Genomic DNA, 26,042 nt, shown 5'->3' on the forward strand with positions numbered 1-26,042 from the left:
GGACATGTATATGGATGGGAAGGGTTTGGAGAAATATGGACAAAATGCAGGCAAATGGGACTGGCCCAATATGCCGTTGGTTTACAGAGTGCTTTGACATCAATCAGCTGGAGATCCTGATTGCCATTGTTGTTTGTTTATTATTGTTGTGTACATCAAGATATGATGAAAATCTTTGCAATGCTATCTCGTCAAATCATACTACACAAGTACAATCAAGCCATACACAAGTACAATAGGTAGTGCAAAGAGAAATATAGGCGTGCAGAAAATAGCGTTACACCATTACAGTTGCAGAGAGAGTGTAGATAAAACAACCGTGTAAGGGGCGCAATGAGATAAGTTGGGAGATCGGACTACACCCGTAACTAATGAGAGGAGCGTTCAGTAGACTGATAACAGCACGAAAGAAGCTGTTCCTGAATCTGGTAAAATATACTTTGAAGCTTTTGTGCCTTCTGCCCAATGGGAGAGGAGAAGAGGGATTGAGTAGATGGTCCTTGATTATGTTGGCTCCTTTAGTGGAGTAGCCTCAAGTGTAGGTGGAATGGATTGGGAGGGAAACTGATTTTTGCGATAGACTGGGCTACATCCACAATTCTATAGTCTTGGACAGAACTATTGCCAAACCAAGCTGTGACGCATCTAGATAGGCTGATTTTGACAGTGTGTCTGTAGAATGTGCTCAGTCATTTGAGAAGTGCATTGATGTACCTTCAGTATGATTGCCATGTGTATCTCTTTCTGAGATTGTTTGGCATGGAATTAGGATGAATTGAGATGGTTATGATCTTGCAAGTGCAGTACTGGTTAAAGTGAGCAATAGCTCCAAACTTCAACCAGACTTTGTGTTGCCTTTGTGTAGTAAAAGGACCCATGGAGCAACTTCACACAGTCAGAAATTAAACAGTCTTTTGGCTGTCTCCAGTTATGTTTTGAAATGCTCAAATGTTTTAAGCTGTAGCTCTGGAGCTGGTGCATTCCCCTGACTGGATTGTGTAGAAAATTAAAGGTTGGCCATTATGTAGGGAGCTGGGAAGAAATTTTTTCATCCAGAAAGTAGTGAATTTTTGGAAATCTCTTCCAAAGAAGGATATGGAGCTTTGTTGCTGAGGTTGATAAGGGTAAATCCTCAGATATTAAGGAAATCGTGGGATGGGGATAGTGGTGGCAAAAGCATTGATTTAATAGATCTGCCATGATGAATGGCAGAGCAGAAACAACTAACTGTTGAATGGCCTCGACCATTAAAAAAAACTAGACTAAGTGTGACCCGTTGGGTCCCAGCATCACACGGAAGGGCTGGTCCCCCAACGCAATATTCCACCTCTCCACCAATTCCAATATTGGTGGCCCGGGGGGGACTTTCTGGAGCGCTAGTATGGGTGTTATGGGCTGAAGGGACTGGTTTCCAGAGGGCTAGTATGGACATTGTGGGCCGAATGGATTCTTGGGCTGGCGGCTCAGTCACTCAAGCCTGTTGTGCTGGCAGCTCACTCATTCACGGCTGGTGGGCTGTCAGTTGACTCTTGGCTATTCCTTGAAATTCCATTTCAAGCAAGGTGCAAAGCCACCAAATTCAAGTGCATTTTCATACCATTTCAAGCAGGGTGCAAGGCCACTAAAAACAGAGTCGTGACCTCTCCCTCCTCCATCTTGTGGAGACTGAGCCACGCCCACACTTCTGGGTTTTATAGTCCCTCCCCCTTCCCCCCTTCATGGCCTAATTGACAGGAGAGAGAATCTCAATATTTTTTAAACACTAATAACTCTTTTATATTTCATCGATAAGAAAAATCCTTGGCACCTGATGAGCGGAGGGGGACTGTGAGTAAGATGGCCAAAAATCATAGTCGTAGGCTGTAGCGTTTTTTCTAAAATCAATATAAAGCACAAACAGGGTGGTCAAGATTAGACTTTTAATTATATAGAAGGCAAGGCAACTTTAATTAGGCAAGGCAACTTTAATAAGGCAACACAGCTTTAGCATTTCCAAACCAAAGGCAACACAGCTTTAGCATTTCCAAACTATATTTTCAAACCACATTAAGGGCACTGACAGGTCAGTAAAATCATTCACAGTTTAGTAGACATGCTATTCACAGCTCAGACTGAGAGACGTGACCCTCTCGCTCCCCCATCTTGCAGAGACTGAGGCACTCAACACTTCCGGGTTTTATAGTCCCTCCCGAAGGGGCGTGGCTTTCAGGAGAGAGAAAATCTCAACATTTTTTAAACACTAATAACTCTTTTATTTTTAATCGATGGGAAAAATCCTCTTGTCCTGCGAAGCGGAGGGGGACTCTGAGTAAGATGGCCAAAAATCACAGCCGTAAGTTGCAGCGTTTTTTTCTAAAATCAATATACAGAACAACAGGAAGTGGTCAAGATCAGACTTTTAGTAATTAGATGTTCTTGTGCTGTATTGTTGCCACCTTAAGGCAAAATGGACGTTTAGGTAAATTGTTGTCATGTGTACAGTGGAATGCTTTGTATTGCATGCTTTCCAATCAAGTCAGATAATACTATACATAGGTACAATCTAGTCAAACCCGAGTACAGTAGATGGACCAAAAAGGAAGATACAGAGTTCAGTATGTAGTTCTCAACATTGTAGTGCATTAGTTATGGATTTACAGCGATAAAATAAATTTTAAAGAATAGAGCAATTTTATTGGGTGATAGAGGATCCTTCTCTGGGAAGCGCTCTGGTCAAATCCTCCTCCCAGTTTCTTTCCTTGCATTTGGTGTATATTTATGGTTAGACTGGTTTGTGTTTAGAAGAAACTTTGGTTTAGAAAGCTAAAACCAAAATGGACATGTGATTGCTGATCTTTCCAAATGTGTTGCTGTACCCACAGACCTGGGTATCAGAATTTTACCGCAGCATTCTGTGACACGAGGAGATTAGATTAGATTAGATTAGATTTCCTTTATTGTCATTCAGACCTTTCGGTCTGAACAAAATGCTGTTGCCTGCAGCCATACATGTAATAATAACAACACACAATAAACACAAATTAACATCCACCACAGTGAGTTCACCAAACACCTCCTCACTGTGATGGAGGCAAAAGTCTTAGAGTTACTGTCTCTTCCCTCCTCTTCTCCCTCTGCGCCGAGGTGATACCCCACCGGGCGATGGTATCAGTCCCGCGGTTCAAGCTCCGCGGCCCGGGGGTGGTCGAAGCTGCCGCCCTCCAGTCCAGCGGACGCAGCTGTTGCAACGGGAGCTCCGGAAAACAGGCACCAGCCTGTGACCTGCGAGCTCCCGACATTGTCATCCACTGGCCCGCGGCCGAGCCCCGGATCCAGGTCGCCGCCTCAGCCGTCGGAGCACCGTCTCCGCCCCGCACCGGGCCGCCCACACGGCAGCGTCTCAGCCCCACACCGGGCTGCCCCCACAGGAGCGCCTTCCTGCCGGGAGCTGGTCCGCCCTCACCGGAGCGCCTTCTAGCCAGTAGCCAGGCCACCCACACGGCAGCGTCTCAGCCCTGCACCGGGCTGCCCCCACGGGAGCGCCTTCCAGCCGGGACCCAGGCCGCTCACACGGGAGCGCCTTCCAGCCGGTAGCCGTGCCGCCCGCACGGGAGTGTCTCAGCCCCGCGCCATCCGCCCTCACCGGAGCGCCGAGTCGTGCCGCTGCCCGGACGTCGCCACAGCTCGAAGACGGCCAGCCTCGCGTTGGTGAGTCCTGGCTGGCTCTACCTCCGGACCCTCGAGGTCGGTCGCAGGTTGGAGGCCGCCAGCTCTGCCATTAGGCCTCAGCGCAGACGGGGGAAGAGAAGGGGGATACGACAAAAAAGTCGCATTCCCCCGAAGGGAGAGACAGAAAGCCCTGTTTCACCCCCCCCCCCCCCACACACATAACACCACCTAATAACCAAAAAAATTACTAAACTAGACCAAAAAAACAACACAAAAAAGTAAAAACAGACAGACTGCAGGCGAGCCGCAGCCGTATCACAGCGCCGCCACTACCGGCGCTGTGATACGGCGCTGGCCACCACATCCCTTCCAAATAAGCTGATTGCAGATTTAACTGCTATGCTTGCAGACCAGGAAGGAGAAAGTAGGAATTGTATACTTTGGCAAGAAATCTTCAAGTACAGTGGTCTGCTGTTTAATCCTGGGATTATTTGTGTTAAATTGGGGGTTATGGGTTCTATACTGACACAATGAATGGGATGTGGGGGAGGTGTTGCAGCACTAAAATGGGAACTATGGGAATGCAAGACTATTTATGTACTAAGGATCTAAAAAAATGTTGATTGTTTTAAGTCTGATGATTAAGTTTTTATAAGGACATTGTTTAAGGGGCACACTTGAAGTACTATGGCCAACAACTTTAGAGAGAAGGTCTGCCTTCCGCAAAGACCGCTCCCTCCGTAACTCCCTTGTCAATTCTTCCCTTCCCTCCCGCACCACCCCCTCCCCGGACACTTTCCGTTGCAACTGCAAGAGATGCAATACTTGTCCCTTTACCTCCCCCCTCGACTCCATTCAAGGACCCAAGCAGTCGTTCCAGGTGCGACAGAGGTTCGCCTGCATCTCCTCCAACCTCATCTATTGCATCCGCTGCTCTAGATGTCAGCTGATCTACATCGATGAGACCAAGCGGAGGCTGGGCGATCGCTTCGCCGAACACCTCCGCTCGGTCCGCAATAACCAAGCTGACCTCCCGGTGGCTCAGCACTTCAACTCCCCGTCCCATTCCCCATCCGACCTCTCTGTCCTGGGTCTCCTCCATGGCCAGAGCGAGCAACACCGGAAATTGGAGGAACAGCACCTCATATTCCGCTTGGGGAGTCTGCATCCTGCGGGCATGAACATTCAATTCTCCCAATTTTGTTAGCCCTTGCTGTCTCCTCCCCTTCCCCAGCCCTCAGGCTGTCTCCTCCCATCCCTCAGCCCTCGGGCTCCTCCTCCTTTTTCCTTTCTTCTCCTCGCCACCCCCCATCAGTCTGAAGAAGGGTCTCGGACCGAAACGTTGCCTATTTCCTTCGCTCCATAGATGCTGCTGCACCCGCTGAGTTTCTCCAGCATTTTTGTGTACCTTCGATTTTCCATCTTCAGTTCCTTCTTAAAAACTTTAGAGAGAAAATGCCCTGATTAATGTACCTCTGAGCTAAAATACATTGGTGCTGTTTGCTCATAGATTCTGGAAAATTGTTGGCTGTGAACTGTAAGCAAATGTGGTGGCCAGTTGATAAAGTGCATTGGGATAGATCTACAAGTGTTACTTGATGGATATGTGAACTGCAGTGTATAGGTTTGCCAATTAAGAATAACTTGTTGGGATAGTCAGGTCATTTTGCATCGTGGTGCTGCTGACTATAGTATCTCGGGAGGCAAGCAGCACTTGTGTTGTCCAGCAATCTGATGGGTAGAAACTTTGAGAACCACCTACAGTACTTGTATCTGATAAAGCTTGTCTATCTGTGTAGTTTCTTCATTCCCAATCTGTAATTTCAAGAAAATGAAATTGGTACTGGCCGTCTGGCCCTTTGTCAACTGATCCTCTGCTGGAAAGAATGATATTGGGGCTTCTGTTTGCATGCTCTGTGTGAGCTCAGTGAAACAGATACTTTAACACATAAGTACCAAAAACTGATATACAGACCTGATGCCACCAAAACACTAGTTCTATAACAATTTGGTGATATTTCATTTGGTGATGTACTATTATGATGCTGGCTTGGGTTTTAGAGATCAGTAGTTTAGTTTATTGTTATGTGTACCAAGCCACAGTTGCCTGCTCACCAGTCAGCAGAAAGACTATATGATTACAATCAAGCCATCCACAGTGTACAGATACATGCCAAAGGGAATAACGTGAATTATGTTTAGTGCAAGGTAATGTCCGATCATGGATAGTCTGAGGGTCTCCAATAAGGTAGATAGTAGTTCAGGACTGCTCAATAATAGCTGGGAAGAAACAGTTCCTGAATCCGGAGATGTATGTTTGCCCGATGGGAGAGGGGAAACATGGTGTGGCCAGGGTGCGATTGGTCCTTGACTATGCTGGTGGCGTTGCCGAGACAGCGTGAGATGTAAGTGATGATGCTTGGCGCTGATTTTTGAATGCTAGTTGCATTGATCCGTAGCGAGGACTTTGCTTTTCCTTACATTGGTTGTTGTCCATTTGAAGAGAAACAGTCCCTGACAGCCACCAGTTAATTTGCTATCAGTTAAACAGTCAGTCACATGAAAAGAGTCACATAAACTTGGCAGGGAAATTTTCTTGGCTGATATATTAGAACTCTTTAACTATGCTGAAAAGGACTAAAACATACAAGATTATAGTAGAAGCTGACATATAAATTACAAAACCTAATTTAAATTGAAATTACATTTGCCCCTCCATAGAATCAGTATTTTGGGGGCCAAGGGTTTTGTAAGCAGTACATTTGACTGATTATGCTATTTCAAAACATGCCTAAATCGTGTGTAACAAAGCAAAACATGTATGAAATATGTACGTTTTGTGAATTCCCTGCTTGCCTTGGAGAACAGTGGGAAGGGGCATTGCTTGTGGACAAGGGTGGAGTCACTGGTAACTCACGGGATTTTGCATTACATTGCACGTGCTAGGAAATATTGATTACTGTCAGTTTTGTGGTGTAACTGGGACGATATGATAGCTTCACTGTTGCTACAACTGCTACATCAAGTAACTTGAGTTCTGCATTTGACAGCCTTGGGGAACAACGCAGAGAATGGAAAATGACTTTTCAATCTCCTCCACAGTTCCTAAGGATTTCTTGGAAATTCCCAATGATATAGCTGGAAATTTAGAACAAAGTGTCACCAAGTTAGGACCAGATTATTTTCCTTGTATGCAGCTTGATCTACATTATAGATTACACTTGTCATTAATTGGTAATGCATGAAGCATTTTATTGTCAATTCAGAGAACAGAGCTACAGAAAAAAATGCCCGGAATTTATCACAAAGTGGCCACAATGTGGATCACAAAATGTCTGAGACAGGAAATGGGGACAATAATCACTGATCCAGTAGGTGTTGAGACATATTCTTGGGATAATGTATGAGGCTTAATCTTGCCTGGAAGTTCCCAGTGTAATAATAATGCTTTGAAAATAATTATAGAATTGAGCGAAGTTGGCATGTATTTATGAAAGGAAACGCATTTTTGATTATAATTAACTGGAGTTCCCTTTAGGATTTAAATAGCAGAAAGGATAAAGGGGAAATCTGAGGTTGGTGTATTTAGATTTTCAGAAAGATTTTGATACGGTTTCCAACTAAATTAGAATGCGTGGGGACTAATACACTGAAGTGGATTGAGAATTGGTTATCACTCTGACTGCAATGTGAGAATAAGTGGATTTTTCTGTGAGCAGACTATGACTGGTAGGTTAGTGCAGGGATCCATGCTTGGCCTCCAGCTGCCCAAACTTTATTAACAATTTGGTTGAGGGGACTAAATGTCATATTTTTAAGTCTGCTGAGATACGAAACTGGGTGAATTCTGTGTAGAGCACAGGATATAACAAGGCTTCAAGGGACAAGCTCAGTGAGTGAGCAAGAACATAGCAGGTGGGATATGATGCGGGGAAGCATCATCATCCTTGTTAGTGCACGGAGCAGAGAATTTGTTAAATGTTCAGAGGTTGGGAAATGTTGACGTTCAAGGGATCATCGTGTGATCCTTGTACACAGCATCCTTGTACACTGAATTGAACATGCAGGTGTAGCAAGTGATAAGGAAGGCAAATGGTATGTTGGCTTTTATTGTGAGAATATTTGAGTGCAGAAATAAAGATGTTTTGCTGCAACGGTCCAGGGCCTTGGTGAGAATGCACCTGGAATATTACGTATAGTTTTAGTCTCATTACGTACAAAATGATTATGTAGTTGCCAGAGAGGGAATGCACAAAAAATTACTGGTCTATTTCCAGGGACATCAGGTTTCCTGAATGAAAGAGATTATGCAGATTAGGCCTGTATTTTCAAGAGTTTAGGAGAATGAGAGGTGATTTCATTGACAGCCACAAAATTCTTGAGGGCTTGACAAGCTGGACGGGGTGAAAGATATCCTGTTGGCCAAAGAGTTGAACTAGGGGGATCACAATCTCAGTATTTTTAAAGATCTTAAGGGATAAGGGGTAGGGCAGGAAAATGTCACATGGGTACAAGATCATCTATGATCTTGATGGAATGGTTATCTTCCACCCAAGTTCAAAGGGCTATGACCAATGCTTCCATCTTGTTCTTTTGGTTGGACAGGGTGCTTGAAATGTAAATCTTAGCTTTAATATAACACACTCTGATCACACCAAAAATATCTATAGTGTGGTGCATAGTTACAGTCTGCAGTGAACACTACTGTCTGGAATGCCAGTTTGTATGCTGAGATAATTTGTTGTTTTGGCTGTATGAGAAAATGGCAGCCTCCAAACATGGCTTTGGCAGTGTAACAGGTGAGCTAAATATTGGCAGGTTAATTGATTGTGAGGGACTGTGCTTCACAACTAAACTCTGTTCAGGCTTCCCTCCTCAAAGCAGAATAACCTATTCAAATGTAAAGACATTAGATTTTTGTCCACCTTATCTAATAGATAGATGGTAAAATAGTCCAGAGGGATGGAACAAGTTTATTCCATGTCAAATAAGCACATGGCCGTCTCAAACCAGTTCCCAGTGAACAGAGTGTGGGGAAAACAAATTCCCTTCATTAGGAATTCCACCGATGGAGACCTGGTTTGGGATTCTTGCTTTGTTTATATTAGAATTCTGGAAACATTGTGATTCATTGTGTGAATGCTGCTGGCAAGGTAGGAGGTGAAATTGGGGCAGAGAAAATGAATTTTAATCAGACCTGAAATGCCAGTGTTCTATTGCCCTGGTGTTAAAATCTTCCCCATTCATTTGGGGAGCTGTGGCTACAGCACTACTTCTGTGCTTGTTTATATTGGGGACTGCTTTTCTCTGGAATGGAAGCCAGTTCCATTGGTTCCAAATGCACCCTCTAATCACATGTCATGCCTTCTGACCCATCCCACATTTTGTTTGTAGGGTGGTGGTGGATAGGGGCAGGTGATTATTTTGGTGGACGTTTATGTAATCCTGGCAATTAATAAAAAATGTTTCTGCTGCCTGTATTGATTTTGCTCATTAAGTTGTATTCCTATTATGGAATGCTATTCTTTCAGAATGTGTGCAAATGTGAGTCAGATATTCAACTTTTGAAGCAAAATACAAACTGCTGGAGGAACTCAGACTGAAGGAGAGCTTCTTCAGAGTGGGCATACTTTGAGAAGATTTTGCAATGGATAAGTAAAATGGAGACACGAAACTGCTGGTGCTATAATCATGAGAACAAGGCTGACTGCTGAAGGAACTCAGTGGGTCAGGCAGCATCTGTAGACGGTATGGACTAAAGAAAGGTTCAGACCTTAAATGTTGTCTTTACATTTTTCTCTCCACAGATGCTGCCTGATCCGTTTAGTTCTTCCAGTGGTTTTTCACACAAGATTCCAGAATCTGATGTTTCTTGTGATTCCATTCAATGTTCCAAGCCTGTTGGATTGTAACTGACCTATAGTTTAGCCATTTGCCCACCTGGATCTGTTATCCACTGTACACAACCTTGTAGGAGAAAGAGGGTTCTAGATTTACACACAAAGTTACTGTGCTGCAAATAAATTCCTTCCAGATTTATAAGAACATTAATTTTTTTTAAAGTCCCAGTCCAGATGAAATGTTTTCAGTTCATTTCTCTAGAATTCTTTTATTATTCTACACACTTCTATCGGATCATCGTTCAGTCTTAATGTTGGAACAAAATAATTTTGTAATTTAACTCCTTTAACCTGGTCTGAAGTCAGCCATGATCATATCGAATGGCGGTGCAGGCTCGAAGGGCCGAATGGCCTACTCCTGCACCTATTTTCTATGTTTCTAAAGGTGTTATATCTTATATTTGTCATGGCAGGCAGAATTGAGTGTTCTGTCCCCTGATTCCATTTGGTTGGGAAAACTCCCAGCTCACCAGCAGTTGTGTTTATTTGCAAATACTTAACTTTTTTTTGGTAGCATTGAAATTATTCTAATTTTCTTAATTCATTTAAAGAATAATAAATTGCAATATCTTTTCGTTCACATGACATGATTAGGTGAAATAGTCCCTTGTATTATGCTTATTTGCAAACTGTAAAGCGATTTCAAATATTGTGTTTTAAAATGACACTTTAATACAGAAAGTTGCTTCTACTCTTAATGTTATACTTATTTTCAAATATATATATAACCCTAATATATATAGTTGTATCCCGTACTTTTAAAAAGAAGAATTGAGTATTTCAGTTTGGCGCTTTATCTTGTAAACACGTTTGTTTATAATCTGGGGGGAACTGTAAACATTGCTTTTAAGTATTTAGTAGCTCAACACGGTAGCGTTTCTCTGGTTTTCAGTAGAACACCGTCCGAGGCTGGTCGTGCACCTTGGCTCGGTGTGTTTTAGAGAACAGTTCTGCAACAAAACAAGAATTAAAAATCATTTAACGAGGGTGGGTGGAGGTGCCTCAAGATGTCAGCGAGATTTGTTAACCAGTGCTCCCTTGCCTCCCATGCAGCGTCCAGAATGAGGTACAGCGCGGATGAGATGTTTTCCGTTTAAATCCGCGTATGTAGAGTTCACAAATCGCAAAAAAAGCGTTTCGCACTTTTCCCTAACGCTGGATGACTTTAAACGGGCTTGAATAATTTTCGTTTACGTGAAATAAACACCCTCACACATTTATCGCAGCAACTTCTTTATTTATGTTTTTTTATTTTGAGAAACGAATTCGGGCAAGTTATTCTGAATTGAACCATCCATTTTCAAGGGAGATCGAGATGCTGGGTGAATTTTCCACTAGAACTACAAACCAACTTTGGCTTTTTCTGTGTACATACATGGATTAGGCGGTAACTAATTTTAACATAACTTAAACGAAGTTAGAAGTTTCAGTCTTTGCTTGGATTGTATTTTAAGAGCAATAGTTACTTCAGAATGCTTCCAGTGCCGTGGCTGGAGGTCGGGAACCTTGTATCCTGAACCGTGAAATTAAATGGGATCCGATTGGATTTTTGCATACTGATTGGCAAGCCCATGACATCACTGCGTTATACCCCTCCTCCCTCTCTTTACTGTTTGCAGCCAGAATCTCTGTCTATTTCCATGTATCTTCAGTCGCCCCCCCCCCTCCCTGTTTTTTTTGGTGGTTAATGTAACATACTTTATTCGTGCAAACAACAAAACAAAACTGGAGAAGGGCAGAAGGAAGTCTTAAAACAAGAGGTTTTTGTTTTTTTTTTTGCAAATAAAGGGACGTCGGAGTATTAACGGCGAGGACAGTATGAACACCACCCCACCCCCTCTCCTTTTTACTTGTCCTTTTTGGTTGTGAAAGGAGTGATTCCGGGCGAAGGGGATGGAAAGGCAGCGGTGCTCGAAGTTGCCGCACTCGCTACATTGTTACCGCCCAGCGCTACATTGTAGAACGTTCGGACATTGTAAGTTTCGCGGCTTGTAAGTTTCGGGCTGATGGCGCAAACACGTGGATCGTCGCTTCTCTCTCCCCATAGAATTGTTGCCTTCGATCCTTCGCGCCGTGGGTGGGTTTTCGACTTTTATTTTTTATTTCGCGCGTATGTGACGACGGGTGCGTTTTACTCTCGATTTGCAAGAACCCGTTGTTTGCTTTTCCTCTGCCAGTTAAAACAAAATCTCTCTTCGCCACCCCCCACCCTCCGGGGCACATTGAGAGATTATGCACGCTGGGCTGAAGTGCGCCACTTTTGTTAAGTTGAGTTGCAGCAGGCCTTTCTTCCGGCTTGTGGCCTTTCCGTGCTCGACTATCTGTCTTTCCACCTCCGTCCCCCCCTCTCTCCCGAAGAGAGGAACAAAGACGCCAGCAAATGCAGCGCCGAGACTTCGGGATAGGGGAATGGGTGGATGGGGGAAAGAACCTGAAACCGAAAGAGGAAATTAAGCCAACAACATTTGGGGGAGGTGTAGGGGAAATCTCCGATTTTTAGTTGTAAAATACGAACCCCTCCTCCAGAACTAACCGTACGGTTCAAATCACAACAGACGCGCGCCTTTCTGTACAGTTCCCTCCTTAAACGCACATGAACTGGGCGCAAAGTTCACTGCGAAGCGTTTCTTTCTTCGTGTTTTCATGTTGTTGAGCTATAATTTTGGAATCGGGACTCTTTCTGTTGCTGCCATATTTTAATTTTGGGAGAATTTAAGTGCGCGTGGGAGAGAGACGGATCCCACCAGTTTGTGTTTTTTTTTTTTTTTTACTGTGGAAGGGCAATTTTCGCCTTTTCCAGCAGATTACGTTGCTGTGTATTTATTTTCTGGAAATCTGTGCTGGATTTCCCTGGAACGTTTTGCTTGCTTCGTTGAGGACCAGGCCGCCTGTATGTAACTGGCTGAAGTTAATCAGTGAGCAAGACCCTCCTTCAGCACTGCCCCTGTGATTTGCTTTCCTCCATTGCTCATGTTCCACTGGCTCAGGCATAGAAGAATTCCACAGGTCTACCGCTGGCTTGGTTCTCATTTTTCACTCTCCCAATGCTTAGGTGGGCGCTTTGCAGAGAAGAAGCACCCTGGCTGATCTTTGCAGCACCACCTCTTTCTGCCAATTTGATGAGGCACTGAGGGTTAACTATGCTTGGATCCAAGGAGCAGAGCCCAGAGTGCTGCTGTTGCTGAATCAGTGGTCCGAATGGACTAATTCTGCTCCTATTCCTTGTGATCTTATGGTCAACACATTTTAACCCAAGATGACACAATCACTCCACACGTGTGTGTTGATTGATGCTGTGTGATCAGCACAGTACTGTAGCTGGTAGAGCTGCTGAATCACAGCCCCATAGACCTGGGTTCAATCCTGACCATGGGTGCTGTCCGTGTGGATTTGCCTGTCCTCCCTGTGACCGTGTGGGTTGGTGGGTAAATTGCCCTGAGTGTGTAGGTGGGTGGTGGAATCGGGGAGCTGTGAGGAGGATGAGTGTAAAAAATGGGTCTGATTTTGCTGTTTGTCTCAATGGATGTAAACTGCTGTTTATTTAAGTAGGAAAAACACTTGTGGGTGTCCAGCCGAGCAGTGTTGAAATAAAAGCTGGGTGATGGAAGCGTAACCTTTCAGAAAAGAGGAGGGGCTGATGTCTTTGGGGAGGAGTTTGTTGTGGGTTTGTACTGGAGTCTGGCTATATCTAGTGGTGGGATGGGAGCTACATGGGGTGTGGTGGAGATTGTTGGGTGAGCAAAGCATCAGTGGGATTGTTGAAGATGAATTGCTCCGTCAAAGGGTAGTACACATGCCTGGAGGATCAACCGATCAGGAGTTGTGTGATGTGGATAACATTTAGGTGAATTAGAGAGGGGGCTGTCGTGAAATAATTTTGATGTTGATTTAAGAGACATTGGTGGTGGTGATGTTGGAACTAAAGCATTTCACATCCATGTGCTGTTAGAAGGTGCTTCTGAACACTTGTAGCTTGTTTGAGAATTAAGTCCATATCCTTTGAGCGTAACTCGTAACTCGGGGTTTGGCAGCACCTCTGGTAAAGGATGGGTGGCCCATCATTTTTCTCTGGTGATGCTGTCTGACCTGCTGAGTTAAGCCAGCACTTTGTCTCTATCTTTGGTATAACCCAGCAACTGCAGTTCTTTGTTTCTACGTTTTTCCACATCTTTTGAGCTTTGGCACATGACATGCATCTAATAAATAGATTGGAGCAGGTCAATCCTTTTGCCTTCAAATAGGTGGTAAGATGACTCTTTATTCACCGTCAGAACCAGGAGGGCCAGACCACATTTGCCTCGAGCATTTACTCCCTCTGCTAGGGTTGGCTGGAATATGCATCCGTATCGGCCTAATTGTCTTTTCTGAACATGTTGGAGGTTATGTTTGTCTGCAGCTTCGACCAAATAAATATGACAGCTATATAACAGCTTGGATTCTCAAGCATAAGTTGCCAATGTGCTTTTTATGGTGGCTGCTTGATGGAACCTTATGTTGTGATGGCAGATCTTTAGCGTTCTTGTAAACACGGTTGATGTGTAATGCTCTCCCAAAGGTGCAGTGCATTGTCCACCTAGGTAAGGATTCAAGCCCTGAACCTCCTGGCTGGAGTGCACATCGGTGTCCTCAGGCCAAAACCCTCCATGATCTTGCAGTATGTTCCTTTTACAGAGCCTCGGCCAATGTGAGTTCTTGTACCACTTTGATGGGTAACAACATGATGGACGTTTACAGTTATAACGCTTGTACCACCCAGCTCTGTGTTGTCACTTTGATCAGCTCCAGATTTGGGGACTCTATTTTTGATTAGCTGGGGAGGGCAGGTCTTTCTCAGGGTGCCGGACATAGATTGGTCATAAGTGTTAGGAGCTGAACTAGGCCATTCGGCCCATTAAGTCTCCTCCGGCATTCAATCATGGCTGATCTATCTCTCCCTCCTAACTCCATTCTCCCCATAACCCCTGACACCCGTACTAACCAAGAATCTTTCTATCTCTGCCGTATAGATATCCATTGATCCAGCCTTCTGTGGCAAAGAATTCCTCAGATTCGCCACCCTCGGACGAAAGAACTGTACACTCACAAGGTTGAGAAATGGTGTGTTGTGATTGTGGGTATAGAATGCGACTGGAGTGTTTGCAGTGTAATTATTCCAGTTTTGGGTAACTGGAATCTTTATATCAGGTGCAACCATGTGATTTGAATAAACAAGCATTAAATCTTCAACCATGGAGTAGCAAGGAACTGCAATGCTGGAATCATGAGCAAAACAAAGTGCTGGAGTAACTCAGCGGGTCAGACAGCATCTCCGGAGAAAAAAGATGGGCCACCCAGGTGATGTTCCGGGACCCTTCTTTGGAATGATCAGGTACCACTGTTGGCCACGTTGTGCTTTTGGGTTAGGGTTTGGGTCATGGCTTTGTGCATTAATCTATCCAGGTTGGGTTTGGGATGATGTGCCAGCGGGTACACTTTGCAGAATGACTCTCAACAGAATCAAGAGTCATATATCCATCCTGTAAAACATACTGTCATAGAGTCACACAGCACGGAAACAAGTCCCTTGGCCTGATTAAATCTACCCCTACCACCCCTTTTCACACCCTTTTGACCTCAACCCATTTTTATTCCCCCCCAGATTCCCATCAACTCTCCCAGATTCCTCCACTTACCCACACGCGAGGGGTGATTTGACTGATTAACCAGCTTATTTTGGAAACAGAAATCCAGGCAGTCGCAGGGAGTACTTGCAAACTCGACACAGACAACAGCCGAGATCGGGATTGATCCTGGACTGCTGGTGTTGTGACGCATTGCTCTACTGACTGTGCCTGGGTGAGACCCACCATGGAGCCAGCACCAGGTAGCAGAATCTAGAGTTTTGGTTGCCTCATCTGCGAATGAGTTTGATCAACTTTCATGCCCAAGATAATTTTAATCTCTCAACCAACATCATTAATTTTGATTAGATTAACCGTCCTTTATCACGTTCTATTTGCAAGATCTTGCCATGTTTCTTCCGTTATGATAGCTAAAAATAGGATTTGGAAGTTGAGAATTGTGAAAAATTTGTTAAAGGAAAACAAGCACAAGTTCTTTGTTTACATCTAAGATTTTTATTGTTTACAGGTTTTCAGAGATCTTCTGTGCTTGGGAGCTCAATCCAGTGTGGCTGCTCTCCAAACTACAGGTGAATTGGGCACAGATATCAGTCACGAGCTTGAGTGCTGGCATTTTTGGGTTTGTTTCTTTATTGGATGTTGGACAAAATATTGAATTTGTCAATAGTTTGAGAATGAAAGGTGTAGGCTGGGTCTATGTGATAAGTTCTAGCTGGCTGTCAACGAGTGAAAGATCAGTAGTTCTTCTCATTGCGCAGAAGCTTTCATTCCAGCTATCTATTGGGTCTGTCCTACTTGGGCGATTGAAAAACTGGAATGGCGACTGTCGCACACGCACACACACGTAGCCAGGGCAAGCGGGGGGAGTGCTGTCGAGTGAAATTCACACGGTGCGAAGCCAAGTTGGCACCGCGATGAACAGGAAGGTTGGCGCTGTAATTAAGACGGCTAAAGCACAGTGTACGGTAAGTCCTTTAAGAGAGGGGGGGGTAGAAGGAGTGGAGACAACTTTTAAGAAGCCAGAGATGCACCTCTGTGAAGCTCGGCAGACATTAACATTACCGGTCGGTTATCCTTGGTTCTGAAAACTACTGCTTACGTTTATTTTTCCCAATGAGCTAATGAAATTCACCGGTCAGCACCAGCTACAACCTACGAGAACCTTGGACATCCTGGCAACCCACTAGGACCTCCTGGCGGCACGAGAATTCTCACTACTCTCCATGGCGGCTTCATTCTAGTCGCCGGTAATTTTTCAACATGTTGAAAAATTTGCGGTGACCATAATGAGGCCACGACTAGTTCCCAGAAAATGGGAACTCCTCACGACCATGAAGGCGACTCCCCAGCAACCACCCACGAACATGTGGCGACTGCATAGTCTCCTGCAGTCGCCTAAGTGGGACAGGCCCATTAGGAGAGTGAAGAAAGAGAATGATATTTGGGAAAGTGGCAGGAGTTTAGAGCGTTTGGGATTTCTCCAAGCAAGAAAGGAACTCTGCTTTTTGTATGCAGAATTTAGACTTGCAGAGTTGGCTGTGCCTGACCTGAGTTGGAAGTGTGACTTGTACTTTTTCCAACTCCTTTCTTCTTTTGTTCCCTAATCTTTGTGCTCCATTCATTTTTCTCTCCCACTCTACCCCCTTCTTTGTAGAAAGTAATGACACCATTTTCTAGTGGCATTCAACAGTCCTTTGCTGAGAGAACTTGGCGTAGGACAGTGATATTCTTTCCCCCCCCCCCCCCCCACCTCCTTGATAGGATGTTTTGTACCCATTAAACATATCAACATTGCCACCCACCTATCCTTCTCCCAACCCTTCTAACTGTTCTTTTCTGTTTAAAGGTGCAAAAAAAACAAACTATGGAGGAACTTGGTGGGCAAGGCAGCATGTATGGGGGCAAATAGATTGATAACATTTCGGGTTGTGACCCTTCCTCAACAGATGCTGCCTGACCTGGAGTTCCTTCAATGTTTTTTTTTTAATGCTCCAGATTCCAGTATCTACTGTCCCTTTCACCTCCATTTTCCTTTGTAATAGATTAGCAGCAGAAATTGGGCCAAAATGCATCTCTGTCTTTGTAGATAATAGGGAGGAGAGTGTTGATGCGCAGCGGATTACTTGCTCTGATTTTAGTTTGAGAAAGATTGGGAGGCCCAAGCACACAATACTCTGTACTCTCATTTCCCCCTTTATTGTACCTATTGCACTTGAGCTTGACTTGATTGCATGTATGGTATTACCATATTGATATGGTATTTTCTGATTTGATTGGATAACATGCAAAACAAATCGTTGCACTCTACTTCGATACACGTAACAATAATAAACCTAAACCTAAAAGTGTTTGTATATTTGCAGACATCAACATTAAAAAAAAAATGAGTTGGAGGAAGGAAAGATCAAAGTTTGGTGGGTAGGGTCAACAAAATAGAGAGAGTACAGAGGAGATTTACTAGAATGTTGCCTGGGTTTCAGCAACTAAGTTACAGAGAAAGGTTGAACAAGTTAGGGCTTTATTCTTTGGAGCGCAGAAGGTTAAGGGGGGACTTGATAGAGGTTTTTAAAATGATGAGAGGGATAGACAGAGTTGACGTGGAAAAGCTTTTCCCACTGAGAGTAGGGAAGATTCAAACAAGGGGACATGACTTGAGAATTAAGGGACTGAAGTTTAGGGGTAACATGAGGGGGAACTTCTTTACTCAGAGAGTGGTAGCTGTTTGGAATGAGCTTCCAGTGAAGGTGGTGGAGGCAGGTTCGTTTTTATCATTTAAAAATAAATTGGATAGTTATATGGATGGGAAAGGAATGGAGGGTTATGGTTGAGCGCAGGTATATGGGACTAGGGGAGATTATGTGTTCGGCACGGACTAGAAGGGTCGAGATGGCCTGTTTCCGTGCTGTAATTGTTATATGGTTATATAGTGTCAGTTGTCTGGATCCAAATGCGAAGGGTCTCGACCCGAAACGTCACCCAATCCAGAGATCGTCCAGAGATGCTGCATGTCCCGCTGAGTTACTCCTGCTATCAGTGTCTATCCTAATCTGATCAATTTGTATCGGAGTATGAAATGTAAATTTAATATTTTGACAACTGGAGGTTCCTGCTTATTACTCGCATCATTTAAGCTTGGCATTTGGCGATCCTAAACCAAATGCCTCCCCCATCTGTAATCCTAATACAACTTTATGCAAGGGCCACAGTATATTAAACTTTACCTTCTCTGTGACAGGAGCCAACTAAAATTTCTTTAAAAACAGGGAATACAACCAGGTGTAGCCCTACATTATAATTAAAAACCTTCTTTGGAAAGTAAAATAAACAATGCTAATGCCTTTGTTCTTCACGAAACACGGCTTGAAGGCTTGAAATAAATCAAGAATAAATCCCAGTTAGGACGAAGGCTAAGACAATGAGAAAATATGGAGGCTAATAAAGGCTGGATTTGGACTAGGTAATCATATCATGGTGAGATTGAATCCCCAGCAGTTAGCACAATGAACATGAGGTGTGACTATTCCACCACTTGCAAACTGACAAACTAATCCTCATCCTTCAACCTCTAGTTAGTTTTCAGTAGCTGATAATGTGGGGAAGGACTGGATAGAACATGGGGTGAAGCCAAGGAAGTTAACATCATAGTTAGAGTAGTGTTATGCACCTCTTGTCTTTGTGTTGCTTTAATTTTTGTGCTCTTATCTCTATCTGGTATGCATGCTAGACTCGCTAACAGTTTAATCACAGAGTGTAGTTAAATCGTTCAGCTTTTAGAGTTGGTCTATCATAAAGTGTCTCCTTCCAGGAACTATGAATGGGAGCGTATTCTATTGTAATTCCTTCCTAGATCACAGCTATTAATGTTGGCGCTCTTATTGTCCAGCTAGGGTCAAAGGTCGTATTTTTTCAAATGTGATATGGATTTCAGTAAAATAAATGGTCGTGCTGTCTTTGAGATATCGTGGAGATACAGGAATATCCATGGTGCTGTTTTGAATTGCAGTTACTGCTGATGCAGGAAAGGAAGATCTGATTTAAGCCTGAGAAATTACTACTACACTATTAGATGCTTACAATGTAGTCTCCTTTATATTGGAAAAACTATTTGTGGACAAAGCGACCTGTGCACACCCACAAAGGCATCCCCAGCTTCTCATTGCAGGACATTTAATGTACCTTTCCGCTCCCACACCAACATGTCTGTCCTCCTCCTTCTATTGAAGTAGGGAGGCCAATAACTGAGGAATGACATGTGTAGGAAGGAACTGCAGATGCTAGTTTAAACCAAAGATAGACACAAATTGCAGGGGTAACTCAGCGGGACAGGCAGCATCACTGGAGAGAAGGAATGGGTCATCCTTGTATTCCATGTGAATAGCATAAAACCCATGCTACATTGAAATTTCAAATTTTGGGCAATTCAAAGTCCTGCCGTTTTCCCCCACACGTGCACCTGTCCTCTAGTTTTCTTCCCCCTCCACCACCAGGTTCCATCTGCCCTTCATCCTATCTCCTGTGTTGAGTTTGTGCCATAAACTGGCCTTCTGTAAAATCTAGCACAGGTTATTCCAAGCATCGTTCTCTGTCAATTCCTTTGTGTAAAAGTCTGGATTTTCCATGGCATCATTGACGCTAATCCCTGTTCCTCGTCAAGGAATTATGCTTTTGGCATTAAACTCCATGGCTTGGATGGTAATCGTACGGTTAAATGTGGGCATCATGAATTGGTTCCCACTCCAGACATCTTGACCAATGGTATTTATCTTCAATAAATGCACAACACGTTGGAAACACCCAAGTAGCAACTGCTGCAGGTGGAAATAAACAGTTCTGGATTCTCCATCATTAGAGAGAAAGGAAGTTTGTTTTCAGTAGCATGGAAATGGTGAAAAGGGTGAGATCAAATAAGTTAATGTAGCAGTTAGAATTGGATTTTCATTCTGTTACTATTTTTTGACTACTCTGTCATGTATAGATTTGGACTGTTGCTATCTATGCTGGTTTCTGAGGTTTGTTGTTGTAGCACTAAAGAAATCTTGGTTTGTGTTCTCCTTTTGATCCATTACTTGACTGTCTAGAATGTTGGCTGTATTCTGCAACATATAAGGTATTTTCCTCTCCTGTCCCCTTGAGTGAAAGTAAACAGGACCACTTGCAGAAGTAGCAGTATCTCTGTGGTCCTTGAATCATACCCATCCCACAAATGGGATCTGGAACATTTGGAATAAGTATCTGTATCTTTACTTGCTCAAACTCGCACTGTCCCTGAAGGAACTGTCCTCCTTATGGACGTCGATAGCCATTTGGATGTTTCTCCAGTGGCTGTCCACAAAGTAGACTTTGCATAGTGTTTAAATGTGAAGCATTGCTTTCTGCCTATGCAAAAATCTTAGAAGAAGGATTAACACTGGTAGATCCAGATAAGAAATAGATGTCAGTAACGTTTGTGTAGCTGCAGCTGCTTCAGGGCAGTATGACAGGAGAAGGGGACTGCCTCATTTCTCAGTTATTTTCCAGCCTCCACAGTGGTTCGAACGGACTTTATTGACACATGTACTGAGGTACAATGAAATTCATTTTGTATACAGTTCAGTACAAGTATCACTATATCCAAGCACTAAGAGTTGGAGTTTAAGAAGGAACTGCAGATGCTGGAAAATCGAAGGTACACAAAAAAGCTGGAGAAACTCAGCGGGTGCAGCAGCATCTATGGAGCAAAGGAAATAGGCAACGTTTCGGGCCGAAACCCTTCTTCAGACTAAGAGTTGGAGATACCCAATAGTTCTGACATCTATCTCTTATGAATCGGCAGTTGAATTTCTGATGTTACTGGCCATTTTCACGTGTTGGTCCTTATAAGATAATCCAATTCCCCTTGTTGTCAGTGTTGTCACTTCCATGTACCCTCTATTTGATCTGTATCCTCATTGACTTTAATCCAGCCCCCTTGTATTGCTTCTCAGTAACCCTTTGAACTAAATTTCTCTAAACCAAAATATTAAATGTTAAGGAATAAATTTGAATATATGTAAAGTAAGTGTTCCAGACCAGCTTGTCATTGGTTGCCTGATTGTGCACTAACTTGGGCAAAGAATGCTCAGAACATCAAGTATTCTGGTTGAGCTGTGACTCGTACAGTAGAATGTAGGTCTTGTTCACGGTTATCTGTGCCTTGGCTGGCCGCTGCATTGACTTCACTTCCTCTCTACCTCGCAGCAGAACAAATGCTCTAAGTATGGCAAATGAGTACAAAGGTTAGAATGCAAACCTTTAGCCACTTACTATAGTTATCCTATTAGACTCGAATTGTCAGATGATATTTTGTCAATACTAATAGCTGAAGTCTTTCATGTCAACTAGTGTTTAAATCTGGACATCTCCACTCCTTGTTTGATCCATTTGAAACTCAGTGCCTGGGCAGAAATGATGGATTTATGTGTGATCGAGAGTTGCAGCTGTTGCTTCTGGACTACTGGTGTTTCTGTTCTTTCTCACAGATGTTGACTCCAGGGCTTTGATTCCATGGGGATGTGTCTGTTGATGCTCTGGCCCACAGGCCTGTGAACCACACACAAGCAGGGCAGCGCAGTGGCACAGTAGTAGAGTTGCTGCCTTGCAGCGCCTGAGACCCGGGTTCTATCCTGACTACGGGTGCTGTCTGCAGGGAGTTTGTATTGTTCTCTCTATGACCATGTGAGTTTTCCCCTAGTGCTCGGGTTTCCTCCCGCGATCCAAAGACATACAGGTTTGTAGGTTAAATGGCTTCAGTTAAAATTATAAATTGTCCCTAACGTGTTGAATAGTGTTAGTGTATGGGGTGATCGCTGATCGGCGTGGAATCGGTGGGCCGAAGGGCCTGTTTCCACACAGTATCTCTAAACTAAACTAAACATTGTCGCTGGTTGTTCAGTGGGCAGGACCGAGGTGACTGATCCTCATCTAGTCCTGGCTAATTTGCAGGGATATTTGGTTCTGCCAGACACCACCTTGCATGAAAGGCATATACGTTTTAATATCTGTGCCTTTTGCAGAACTGGGATGCCCCAAAAAGCTTTTAAGTAAACAGCTTTATTTTGAATTGTGGTCGCTGATTGTAATGCGGCAACCGACTTGTTTCTCGGACAGAAGTGTGTTGTCTTGCTGATTGAGAAATGGACAATGGCTGGATCTGTGACCTGGTGAGAGAGCAGGCGCAACCCTGATTATCTTCACAACAGTCCTTTAGCACTAGGACAAATATGGCGCAGATTCAGTGTTTAACTCCCTGAGACATGGCCTACAATTTCTTACCGATTCTCATTGTTGAGGCCTATTTGCTGCTCCCGCTATTGAAAGTGACGACACCGGAATGAAAAGTTACAAGTGAATGTTGTCGGAGCATTACACTGGTTTTCTCATTTCAGATGCCTCCAAGAATTTGTGATCTCTTCGCAAGCCGAACATCGCCAAGGAGGAGAAGTCCAGTGAATGACATGTCTGAAGTAGATTGGAGGTGGTGAGTGTCATTTTGCTTTTGTCTCCCTGGTGGGCAACACCGTGGACCCGCTCCTGCTCTGAAGTTTGGCAACGTCCTCTTGCACCTCAGACGCTGTATTTCGTTCAAACCAATATTCCCACTGCACTGATGGTCTCCATATGCCCTCAGCATCCCATTGAAGAACAAGATGGATGTTTGGTTGTAGTTGTGGGGAGCGGAGGAAGCAAGGATCATGAAAAGTGTTCACCGAAGATAGACTCAAAAAGCTGGTGTAACTCAGCGGGACAGGCAGTCTGGAGAAGTGTCTCGACCCAAAACGTCACCCATTCCTTCTCGCCAGAGATGCTGCCTGTCCCGCTGAGTTACTCCAGTCTTTTGTGTCTTATCTTCAGTTTAAACCACCATCTGCACTTTCTTCCTACTCATGAAAGGTGTTAACAAGGAGTGCTTTTTGGAGATTTTACAAGCAACCTAAACCATTCCTTTCAGTTGCTGTTTTGAGTCCCAAAGACTTTCCAGAAATCAGTTATGAATGTCGCTGTAGCTGATGGAGGAAGCTGTCCCAAATTTCTCATTTGTGCATTTGGCTTTTGGTAAATTTAGAGTGCTTGGGGGATTTGAAAAGAAATAATCTTAGTCCTTTTGGCCTTATTATAAATCTCGGTCAGGACACTGAGAGGTATTCAGTGTTGATGATTTTGTATTAATAGGAAAATGAATTTTGGTTTTATTCTGCACTCCTACCAATGAAGCCTCGCTATGCACTGCTGCATGTTCTGTAAGGACACTAAGTTTGGGCAATGCACCAGTTTGCCCATTTAGATGTGCAACCCTAGTTGTGACTGGAGTACAAGCCATTCTCACTGGGAGCTGAGTTTGATCTTTTCTTCGAATTTGTGTCTAATTATATTGTCCTCATTGTTTGTAAGATGACCAAAGGGGTTCTGATTGAGGTTGCTTTTGCCACGTGTTTAGCTTGAGGTTGCATTGTGTCTCATTTGTTTATTGCTCGTGTTCATCCCTGGAGTAGCTGCCTGTAGAAATCTGGAATATGCTTGGGTTTACTTTGGGACCTTTGCTATTTCTCTATAAATCTTGGCTCCTCTTTTTGTAATTTGTATTTTTCTGTAATTTGAGCACCCCACTCTCTTCCTTTATTTCATATATCTCGTACGCTAGAGGGAGACCATTCAGCCCATTGCGTACATGCTTGCAGCCAGCGCATTCCCATCTGCACTGTGTCCTAATCTGTTCGCTCCCATGTAAGCATTAACTTTTCTCTGACTCAATGCCACTGGGGCAATTTGCAGCATCAATAAACCTACCAACCCATATGTTAACTTGACTTTTCTGATGCATGCACACATGTGATGAGGTATAGGTACAATAAAAATCTCGCGTGCAGCCGTGTCACAGACACACAGACTGTGACACGTCTACAAAAACATAAATCATACGTAAATTACACCTAGAAACTGCAAGATAGTAAAAGGATATAAAAAAATAGCACAAAAAAACCAGGATAGTGCAAAACATAATTAGAAGAAACAAGTCCATGGTGGTGCAGGAGGTGGTTTGTAGAGTTCTGCGTGGAGATAGGATTCGGGTGGTGTGAGCTGGTTCAAGAACCTGCAAGTTGTCACAAAGTAGCTATTCTTGAACCTGACGATGTCTGATTTTAGGCTTCTATTACTCCTGCTCAATGGTAGCAGCAAGAAGAGGAGACCGCCTGGATAGGAGGAATAGATGGTAGATGCTGCCTTTCTGAGGCAGCGTCTCACATAGGTGCTTTCGATGGTGGGGAGGGATGGATGTGGAAAGAATCCAAAGCACCGGCTGATGATGGAGAGAATGTGAAAATTCCACATGCAACATCTGAGGTTGGGGTTGAATCTGGATCACTGGGACTAACTGCTGCTTAATTACTTGGCCTTCAATCCCATTATTGTTTTCATTAACAGCATGTTTTAAAGTCGAGTAAATCCACTCCACTTGCTTCCAGCAGCAAAATCTGCAATCCGTGTTATTGTCCAGCTCCCAGTTGGCAGCTTTAGAGCTTAAGGACACTTATAAGGAGTGCTGAGTTACACAAGACAGGTCTGAGTGGTGTTTGTTGTATAAATATTTCTGTTATAGAGCAATTCAAGGCTGCCTGTTGGCAGAGTGCCAGCAGCCAATGAGTTGAGCTGTTTACAGGTGTGCTCACTGCCTGCAAGGAAGAGGGAAGAACCTGATGTGTGACCTGTTACTAGTGTGACTTAGATTTAGATCCTTTATTTGTCATTCAGACCTTTCGGTCTGAACGAAATGTCGTTGCCTGCAGCCATACATGTAATAATAAACAACAAAACACACAATAAACACAAATTAACATCCACCACAGTGAGTTCACCAGGCACCTCCTCACTGTGATGGAGGCAAAAATCGTAGGGTTACTGTCTCTTCCCTCCTCTTCTCCCTCTGCGCTGAGGCGATACCACACCGGGCGATGGTTGACAGTCCCACGGCTCACCGAGCTCCGCGAACGGGCTGGTTCAAGCTTCGCAGCCCGGGGTGGTCGAAGCTGCCGCCCTCCAGTCAAGCGGACGCAGCTGTAGCCGCGGGAGCTCCGGAATACAGGCACTAGCCTGTGCCCAGCGAGCTCCCGACGATGTAGTCCACTGGCCCACGGCCGAGCCCCGGATTCAGGTCGCTGCCGCCAGAACGTCGCCTCAGCCACCAGAGCACTGTCTCAGCCCCGCGCCGGGCCCCCCTCATGGGAGCGCCGTCCCAGCGCCGAGTCGTGCCGCTGCCACCGGAGCGTCTCAGCCAGCACCGTCCCAGCCCCGCACATGGCCGCCCTCACCGGAGCGCCGAGTTGCGCCGCTGCCACCGGAGTGTCTCAGCCAGCACCGTCCCAGCCCCGAGTCGTGCCGCTGCCACCGGAGTGTCTCAGCCAGCACCGTCCCAACCCTGCGCCGGGCCGCCCTCACCGGAGCGCCGCGTCGTGCCGCTGCCACTGGAGCGCCTGAACACCACCACAGCTCGAAGACGGCCAGCCTCGCGTTGGTGAGTCCTGGCTGGCTCTGCCTCCGGAGACTCGATGTCGGTCGCAGGTTGGAGGCCGCCAGCTCCACCATTAGGCCTCAGCGCAGACGGAGGCAGAGAAGGGGGATACGACAAGAAAAAGTCGCATTCCCCCGAAGGGAGAGACAGAAAGCTCTGTTTCAGCCCCCCCCCCCCCCCCCATCCCACACATAACACAGCCTAATAACTAAAAATGTAACTAAACAAGACAAAAAAAACAACAACAAAAAGTAAAAACAGACGGACTGCAGGTGAGCCGCAGCCGTTCAACAGCGCCGCCACTTCCAAAGTTGACTATTTATTGGCACTTGAATATAGATGACGGGGTGG

The 26,042-nt window shown here is 44.6% G+C and overlaps 1 long non-coding RNA gene across 2 annotated transcripts in view; it reads left to right on the forward strand.

Annotated features, from left to right (window-relative positions):
• LOC116979759 overlaps positions 1-26,042 on the forward strand; it is a 63,473-nt gene that overhangs the window by 20,725 nt on the left and 16,706 nt on the right. The window contains exons 1-3 of one of the 2 annotated variants that reach the window (XR_004413773.1): positions 10,290-11,523; positions 15,678-15,738; positions 22,573-22,664. This is a non-coding gene — a long non-coding RNA (uncharacterized LOC116979759). Of the gene's footprint in view, positions 1-10,289; positions 11,524-15,677; positions 15,739-22,572; positions 22,665-26,042 lie in introns of those variants that run through there. The other variant, XR_004413774.1, reaches the window with a different exon arrangement.

This window comes from Amblyraja radiata, chromosome 13, assembly GCF_010909765.2.
Source record: "Amblyraja radiata isolate CabotCenter1 chromosome 13, sAmbRad1.1.pri, whole genome shotgun sequence".
Taxonomy (NCBI): domain Eukaryota; kingdom Metazoa; phylum Chordata; class Chondrichthyes; order Rajiformes; family Rajidae; genus Amblyraja; species Amblyraja radiata.